This window comes from Scomber scombrus, chromosome 9 (genome assembly GCF_963691925.1).
Source record: "Scomber scombrus chromosome 9, fScoSco1.1, whole genome shotgun sequence".
Lineage (NCBI taxonomy): Eukaryota > Metazoa > Chordata > Actinopteri > Scombriformes > Scombridae > Scomber > Scomber scombrus.
The window spans coordinates 21660284-21668688 of record NC_084978.1 but is presented as its reverse complement, the minus strand read 5'-3'; the positions used below and the strand labels follow the sequence as shown (position 1 = coordinate 21668688).

At 40.5% G+C, this 8405-nt stretch overlaps 2 non-coding genes across 2 annotated transcripts; both read left to right on the top strand.

Annotated features, from left to right (window-relative positions):
• The first annotated feature begins 4373 nt into the window (after positions 1 to 4373).
• On the top strand, positions 4374 to 4447 carry trnan-guu (transfer RNA asparagine (anticodon GUU)). The gene has a single exon. It is a non-coding gene; the product is annotated as a tRNA-Asn (tRNA).
• Positions 4448 to 4738: 291 nt separating this feature from the next.
• Positions 4739 to 4811, top strand: trnan-guu (transfer RNA asparagine (anticodon GUU)). The gene has a single exon. It is a non-coding gene; the product is annotated as a tRNA-Asn (tRNA).
• The last annotated feature ends 3594 nt before the right edge of the window (positions 4812 to 8405 follow it).

Sequence of the window (8405 nt, the reverse complement as noted above, 5' to 3'; positions counted from 1 at the left end):
TGTCCACTTGGGGGCAGCAGAAACATTGATAAATTATCAACCTTTACGTTATGAAGTTTGGAAAATATTTGCCTAGAAAATGGAGCAACAGAAGAATTCATTTGAAGCTGTGTTTCTGGCCAGCTGGTAATTCAAGTGCAATATTCATTCAGCATTAACTATGTTTTTAGTCTCCACCAACTCCTGACAAAAGTCTCTGGCTATTTAGCTGCTAAATATATTTCCCATTGTTTTTCAGAGTTTTTTTTTACCATTTGTACCTGAAAATGAGCTTGACAATAAAACAGAACAGCAATATTGCAGCTAGAAAACCAAAACAATGAGCCGAAAGTGTATAAATTGCATGGAGCAGAGAAGAATTGCTCACTAGGGTAAAACTTATCAGTGTTAATCACTGCAAGTCCTTTTCACATACAAGTGTATGTGATTCAATGTTAATATAAATGAATAGATCATAGCAGCTTTAAGAAAAAATTGAAGGCAGCACTATTAGCTATGATGGGGTATTTTTAAAGTGTAGTTGCTACTTTTGATGAAATTAGTCTTCTGAATACGTCTTCCTCCACTGGTGCAGCATTTTGTGACATCTGCTCTAGAAAAGTGCAACACAAACAAACTTTACTTCATACACTCAAAAACATCCAGCGGATAAGATGATGACTAAACCTTCAGCAGTGGTACAAATTACAGACTAACTCAATCCCGACTCTTTAGTAAAGCACAAGGTCAAGATCAGGACGGGTGGAAGTCTTGATGAGTATATATGTGTCTGTCCACATTCATGTGAGTGTCTTTGTGCAGCGCTACATGTGCCTCTTCATCCCCCCCCTAACATTCCCATTCCTAACGACTACAAAGGTTCCTTTCAACAAGGTTGCCACAATGTTTGGGCGTTCGTCCCACACAAAAAATAGTGACTCAGTTTATGTAGCTCTTACAGTAGCTATGAGTCCGTGACGTCACTAAAAGCCAAACTCAAGAGGAATGTGATTAAATTGCCTTGTAGTATGGGGGGGGGGGGGGGGGGGGGGGGGGGGGGGGGTACACGAAAGAGTGCAAGGAAGAAGTCAGTGGTATTGAACAACCTGTTTTTCACTAATATGATTAAGAAGGACTTATTGGCAGCTGCATACGTTATGTAAGCTTGCCTTGATATATAGAGGAATGATGTGATTATGAGTATACGGCTGTGTCAATATGATTGCATGCCAAATAAAGCTTAAACTCTTCAGTACATGAAGTGTGAAAGGAACTCTTATTGCACTTCACTTTCAGCTGCTTGTAGGGTGCCATTAGCTGATCCCTTCATGGTGGAGTTTGACATGATTAATATCCTGGAAACGCGGCCATTAACTTGTTAATTAACACGATTCAAGCCCTTTAAAAAGCTTTACAGTTACAGTTTAATTCGTCAGTATTCCTAAAGAGAAATAAGACTTTTAAGGCACTCAGAGGGAACATCTTAATTTGTGTGTTTAGGAGAATAATGGGGTCTTTAGGCCTTGCAGACACCTACAATAAGAACTCAGTACTCAGATACAGTATGTGTAGGCAGTAGGAGATCTCTGTTAAAGATGTTAGATCACTTGAAAAACATTTACACACACTTCACACAAAAAACACACTTTGGATTATAATACTTTCAGGGATGCACCATCTTTTTCTCCTATAATACCAATTCCAGTGCATGTATGTATCAATAAATAAGGTAATATTATGCACCAGCAGCTGCAATTGAGTCAGTGGCTGTGAATAAAAAATTAAAAAAATACTGAATTCTCTAATGACATTGATGAAGAAACTGTGTTAAATGCAGACTGGTCACTTCTTGCAGACACGTTATCTTCTTTCCAAAGGTTAGTGCTACATTTAAAGGAATAGATCAGAAAAAAAGTTTATTTTTTGCTGAGCGCTAGAGCTAGCAGTTAGCTTAGCATAAAGAATGGTTACACGCTCACTAATCACAAAACAAAACCAAACCAAAAAAAAAGAAATGTATACAATGACAAGTTGTAGTTTTAAAGGCAGTTTGGATCAACTTCTTGGCTGGGTGAAGTGACTTCCTGCTGTCTTGTCGTCATGGTGAGGTTGCCAGGCGCAGGCATGCAGCCGGCCTCTCAGCAAGAAAGCAAATGAGCATGTTTCCAAAATTGATGAACTGTTCCTTTAAGTGTTCAACACTGACCTACTGTGCACCCGTTCTTTAGAGGCTAAGCCAAACCATAACTTACACACGTCTCACTCGATCCATCCCCCACGCCTCAACCTAAACTGTAATGAAAACAGAAACCAGCTTACACTTGGAATAAATGCAATTCTAGTGAAACCAATTTGGGATCACCAATTTGTCCCCCAGGTACACACAGCCCCATCCCCCCCCAAAATCTGTCCCCTGTAACTGGCCTTGTTCAGAAACACACACACACACACACACACACACACACACACACACACACACACACACACACACACACACACACACACACACACACCGCTCCTCTCACCTTGAAAGCACTATAAATATATAAGGTGCAGATAAATATTGCAGCTAAAAATGGGTGACATGCAATTAGCTCTTGTGTGATTTTGTCTTTAAAGCGGAGTCACTACGGTGAGTTATGGTTGGCTTGAGAAGCTCTCTCCTTCAATTTAACCCTGTGGCGCGCTCCTGTGACTGAGTTGCCAGCAGATTAAAAGCAGTGCCGTGAGTTTTGTGCTTCGGCCATAATCCCTCTTGCCATTAATTAAATTGGGCTCTGATTCAATCACTGTTTTTCAGATAATTGTAGAAACTCATTCAATTATACCATCAACCAATCAGGCCTGTTAGACCAGAACAAATGAAACAAAGCTCTAAGCTCCAACCAAGCTCAGACATCATGACATCATTTGGTGTCTGTGTCGGCAGAAGACTGTCACCTGTCAATATAGAGTTGTGGATCATGCCAGGTCAAATCTCAAGGATAAAAGATAAGATAAGGTGTTCTTCTTTATCCAAATCAGATAAGGACACAGATAATCTGCTGAGAGGAGTACAGGGCTTCAAAGATACATGTTTTTCTCAAATACTAAGATTCATCTAGAAACTGCAGTATGTGTCAATAACTCCCTCGTGCCCCTTCATCTCTGCCCTGGCTGCTCTGAAAGAATGCCTTTAACACACCACATGAAAAGCCAAGGAGCTGAGTGTTGTCATGTGATGTCTGTTTCTCCAAGTTAGCTGACGCAGATGTGACGTCACCCGCTACTGAATAGGCGCCTTTGACGGTTTGGCGGGGAGAGTTCGCTCCACGGAACGCATTAATAAAATCAATTACTGTCCATACCAACAAGACTAACAACCCTATCTGGACACTGACATGGTTCTTCCCCTTGTGAATTTTGCCCTCTTAATATGTTAGTGTTCCTTGATGACTGATACTGATGCTTGTTCAGATCAGCTCTCTGCTTGTTACATCAAAGTTGTGGGTTTCCTTCCAGTTTGAACCATAGGAAAGAAATGCTGTGCTTGTTGAGATGCCATATATTTGAGTTCATGCTTGACTGATTCATTTCAGTTTTGTTGGGAGGGCTTTAGCTGTTTGGCATGAGATTTATCAGCAGAGATTGCATTTCTATTGCATTTATCATGCTCATAGTGAACCATAACAAATTCAAAAATCCAATTTGTGAACACAGTTTTGCAATGAAATAAAAGTGATAATTGTTTAATTTGCTTTGGCCTTTACTGCTCCAAATTCAGTAAATCCAGGTTGAGCTCAGGTGAGACACCTTTACGAACAAAGGAGTTTTCTTCCTTGAGTGTCAAATGGAGGCCAGCTGGCTTCTTTAAGACTGCTCCACCGTGCTCTTTAATTGGCTAATTAAAAACTGTGTGGCTCTAACTCAGCTGCTTGGCCCATGATTAAGACAACGTGGTAGGATCCTGAACCCAAATGTATGAGATCTACGGAGAGTCAGTAATATATCTGCCATTATCTTTCACATGATCTATAGTGCAATGAAGTGTGGGAAATCTTGTTAATAAATTCTGCAGAGTAGAGAACTCCACAGACTTTATGAATGTTGAAAAGAGACAAGGCCTAAGCCCTCCTTGGCAGAGAAACACAAAAGTCTGCAGGTCAGTTAAAATCCCAGATCACAAATTGAACAAAACAACCAATAAATAAATAGCTTCTGTATCAAATTATCAGCGCTTTGCATTATTGGCTGAAACATTGACGTTAAAATTACATACCATGTATTGAAAGGTATTTTCCTTTATTATGCCATGGTTGGAATGCCTTCCATATTTCCTTTATACACAAAATGGTACTACGTGTGGGTGGGGATTAAAGATATAGGCCACACCCCCTCCTAAAACTGAGCATGCAGTCTCTGTGGCGCAATCGGTTAGCGCGTTCGGCTGTTGACCGAAAGGTTGGTGGTTCGAGCCCACCCAGGGATGTGGACCTCCAATTCTAATGATTCCCACTAAAAATAACAAACCCTTTAGCTACACTATGGCAGCATGAGTTAAATTGAATTTTGCTAAATGTCTTCAGTATCAAATTATCAGCACTTTTTATTTTTGGTTGACATGTTCATGTTAAAATTACATAGCATGTATTGAAAGGTCTTTTCCTTTATTATGCCGTGGTTCAAATTCCTACAGCACTTCCTTGCTTGACAAAATGGTACTACGTGTGGGTGGGGATTAAAGATCGGGGCCACACCCCCTCCTAAAACTGAACATGCAGTCTCTGTGGCGTAATCGGTAGCGTGTTCGGCTGTTAACCGAAAGGTTGGTGGTTCAAGCCCACCCAGGGACGTGGACCTCCAATTCTAATGATTCCTACTAAAAATAACAAACCCTTTAGCTGCACAATGAGTGAAATTGACATTTGCTAATTACAAAGATTGTGTCCTAATTCTACTGGATGCCAAAGTACAGTCATTAATCTACTGAGTTTCTATTTGCCATTTATTACACACTGGTGAATCAATGAATGATTAATAAATTATTTGAAACTCTAACTTAATGTCGAGTATCCTGAAAGTTACTTGACTTTCAGGATACTTTAGATTAATCTTAACAGTCACAATAATGAATATGGTTTAATGCGGAAAATGTTAAGTTACAATTAAAACATCACTATGTCAACGTGCACCACATACAGTATAGAGAAAGAAAGTCAGCAACAGCAGCCTTTTATACCTGCAGACAGGTTATTGTCCCATCTAGACTTTTTGTTCTTGTGCAACCACTTCTGCTGGTGGTACTTTTTTGCCTATACAGTAGGTGGTGCAGATTTGTACTAGAATTGTAGATCCAGAGCTGCCAGGATGAAAGTCCTGGTCCTGAAGCAGTGAAATGGAACGATAATGGCTAGGACTGATCGTTTGAATCAGTAACATTGTGTGTCTTCATTTGAAAACAAGACTTAGTGCCTGCTGCCCGTTAGAAGCTCTGTGAGGCTGTGCTTAGGCATGGAAGTGCTTTGAACTTAATGCTAACATGCATATGTTAAGAATGTATAAAGTCTATCGTGTTCACTATCTTAATTTGGCGTGTTAGCATGCTAACATTTACTGATTGTGACAAACCACAAAGTGTAACTTAAGCTGATGAGAATCAGTTTTGCATGTATCTACTATCAGAGAAATACAAAATTTGACCTGATGATGGCATGGCAGGAGTCAGGAGATCACTTCATTTATCACCTGAAGTGTCGCCTATACTTAGGGACATGAGAGTTTGTGTCAAATTCCATGGCAATCCATCAAACAGTTATTGAGACTTTTCACTCAAAACCACAAAGTGAACCTCAAGGTGATGCTGGAGGTTAAGTCAGAGGACAACAGGGGTTGATCGCCAGGCTCCTGTTCATAGACTTCAGCAGTGTCTTCAACACCATCATCCCACAGCAGCTGGTGGAAAAGCTGCAGCTGCTAAAGGTGGACAGCAGCATCTGCAACTGGGTCCACAACTTTTTGACCCAGCGGCAGCAGACAGTCAGGGTGGGCAGCCACACATCAAGAACCATCACAGTGAGCATAGGCTCTTCACAGGGCTGAGTCCTGAGCCCTCTGCTCTTCAGCCTGCTCACCCATGACTGCACTGCCAGATCCTGCAGCAACTACATCCTGAAGTTTGCAGATGACACAGTGGTGGGCCTTATAAAGAACAACAATGAGTCTGCATACAGAGAAGAGGTGAAACAACTAAATTCATGGTGCAGATCTCATAACCTCTCCTTTAATGTGAACAAGACCAGGGAGGTTGTGATAGACTTCAGGAGGGCTGGCAAACAGGATCATGCACCACCGTTCATCGACGGGACTGCTGTGGAGAAGGCCAGCAGTGTGAAGTACTTGGGGGTTCACATTGCTGACGACCTCACTTCAACCACCAACACCATGGCAGTCCTCAAAAAAGCTCAGCAGCGGCTCCACTCCCTCCACAGACTCAGGAAAACAGGCCTCCCCACCACACACCTCACCATATTCTACAGGGGCACCGTGGAGAGTGTCCTGACTTACGGCTTCACCTCCTGGTTCGGGTGCTGCAGCACACAGGACAAGAAGCAGCTCAACAGCCCCCCTCCGCCCCGCACCCCCACTCCATCCCTCCCACCACATCTTCTCCCTTTTGCCATCATGGAGAAGATACAGAAGCATCAGCAGCAAAACCAGCAGGAAGCTGAACAGCTTCTTTCTACAGGCCGTAAGACTTATTAATGGACTGTCCCTCCGCCCCCATATACACAACCACACACACTCTAATCCTTGACAGCTAGTCACCTGTCAAGTCAAGAGACTGAACGCACTACCTGCACTTTTGTGAGAATGGACTATTTTAACTAGTGATTTTCTTTTTATTGTTTTTAATTCCTATTTATTACTGTTATTAGGATGTTTTTTTATTCTGTTGATGTTTTTATCTGCACTGGGGTCACTGATTGAGAATCACAATCTCATTTTTCTTGTGTATGCAAAGGCACAGGGAAAAATGACAATAAACTTGAACTTTAACTTGAACTTGAATCATCTGTGAACCATGACTGTTTCCAAGATTTTGTGCAAAACCATCGGGTAGATCTTTCTCTGGAAAAGTTAAACTTTTGATCTGTTGGTGGCACTATAGAAAAAGCCAGAGGCTCACCAAAGTCAGTCAGGTATCTGTATAAAATTCTATGGGAACTTATTCAGTTGTTTTCATTGTGGACCAAAGTGGTGGACTCGCTCACAAATAGACCAACATTGGCAACATTTAGCAGAGATCACATCTTGATCATTTTTAGATTACAGTTTTGGCTTCATTTATCTAATAGATCACATCTACTCACACAAAACAAGGTACTCATTTACATTTCTTCCACTGGATGCGGAAGTCTTGGTCATTGCCTGAAAAGATCAGCCAGGCAGTCACATGCTTTGAAGGCTATATGATAATAAAACATAGCCTACATATCTATAACTTTTTATATTTCATTCACTTTGTTCAAATTAAAGTCATTGAGTCCTTGTCTAATAGCATCTAATACAAACACTTTAGTATTTCTTTCTTTCTGATTAATCAGACTTTTAGAAGTGCTTTCTATTTGACAATAAAGAGAGAAGTTAGAATAAGGAAACTGAATTTATTCAGGAGAATATATATGATGTGTTTATATGTCATGTAGTGTATGAATAGTATGTAGGATTATTCATACACTGCATGCTTTTTTACTTTACAGTATATTTTTGTACCACTAAAGTAGAATATATACAGAGTGAAGATGTGTTTTATTATTTCATTGTTATGACTGTGTGGCTATGATGTACATATTGATACACACATACTGATGTTCATTATATATACAGCTAAATGTAACTCCGCTCAATCCATAGGTGTTGCCCTGTGGTACTTAACATTATTAGGTATTTGAAAAATGACAGCTTCTGATTTGTTTTTTGTTTTTAATTTACTGCAGTACATTCATTATTACTCATCTTATGTAATATATATTAGTTGACCAGTGGGGTCGAAGTGGTGTGTCTGGGCATCTGGCAGTGGTGGATAAGAGGAAGACTGTATATTTTAGGTGTTTTTAATCCTTTGAACCATTACTGTCAAATTATCTTAAGAAATGTATCTAAAAAGGGAAGAGCACTTTTGAAAATTGATGTAAAATTTGCACATCACTTTTTTCATTACACAAATCTGTCTCAGACTTCCCAAGTATGTCACTGATCTACAAACCACCGCCACCACCACCACCACCACCACACAGTTGGAGCCTTTCAATAAGACTTGCTGGAGCTCCAACCAGCTTGTGAGTGAACTAAATACAAATGACAGCAGTTATTTACTGTATGTACCCGAAGATCAGGAGGTCAGCTGCATTACTTGGTATATGTGCTCAGCCATGTGAGTGAGGAAG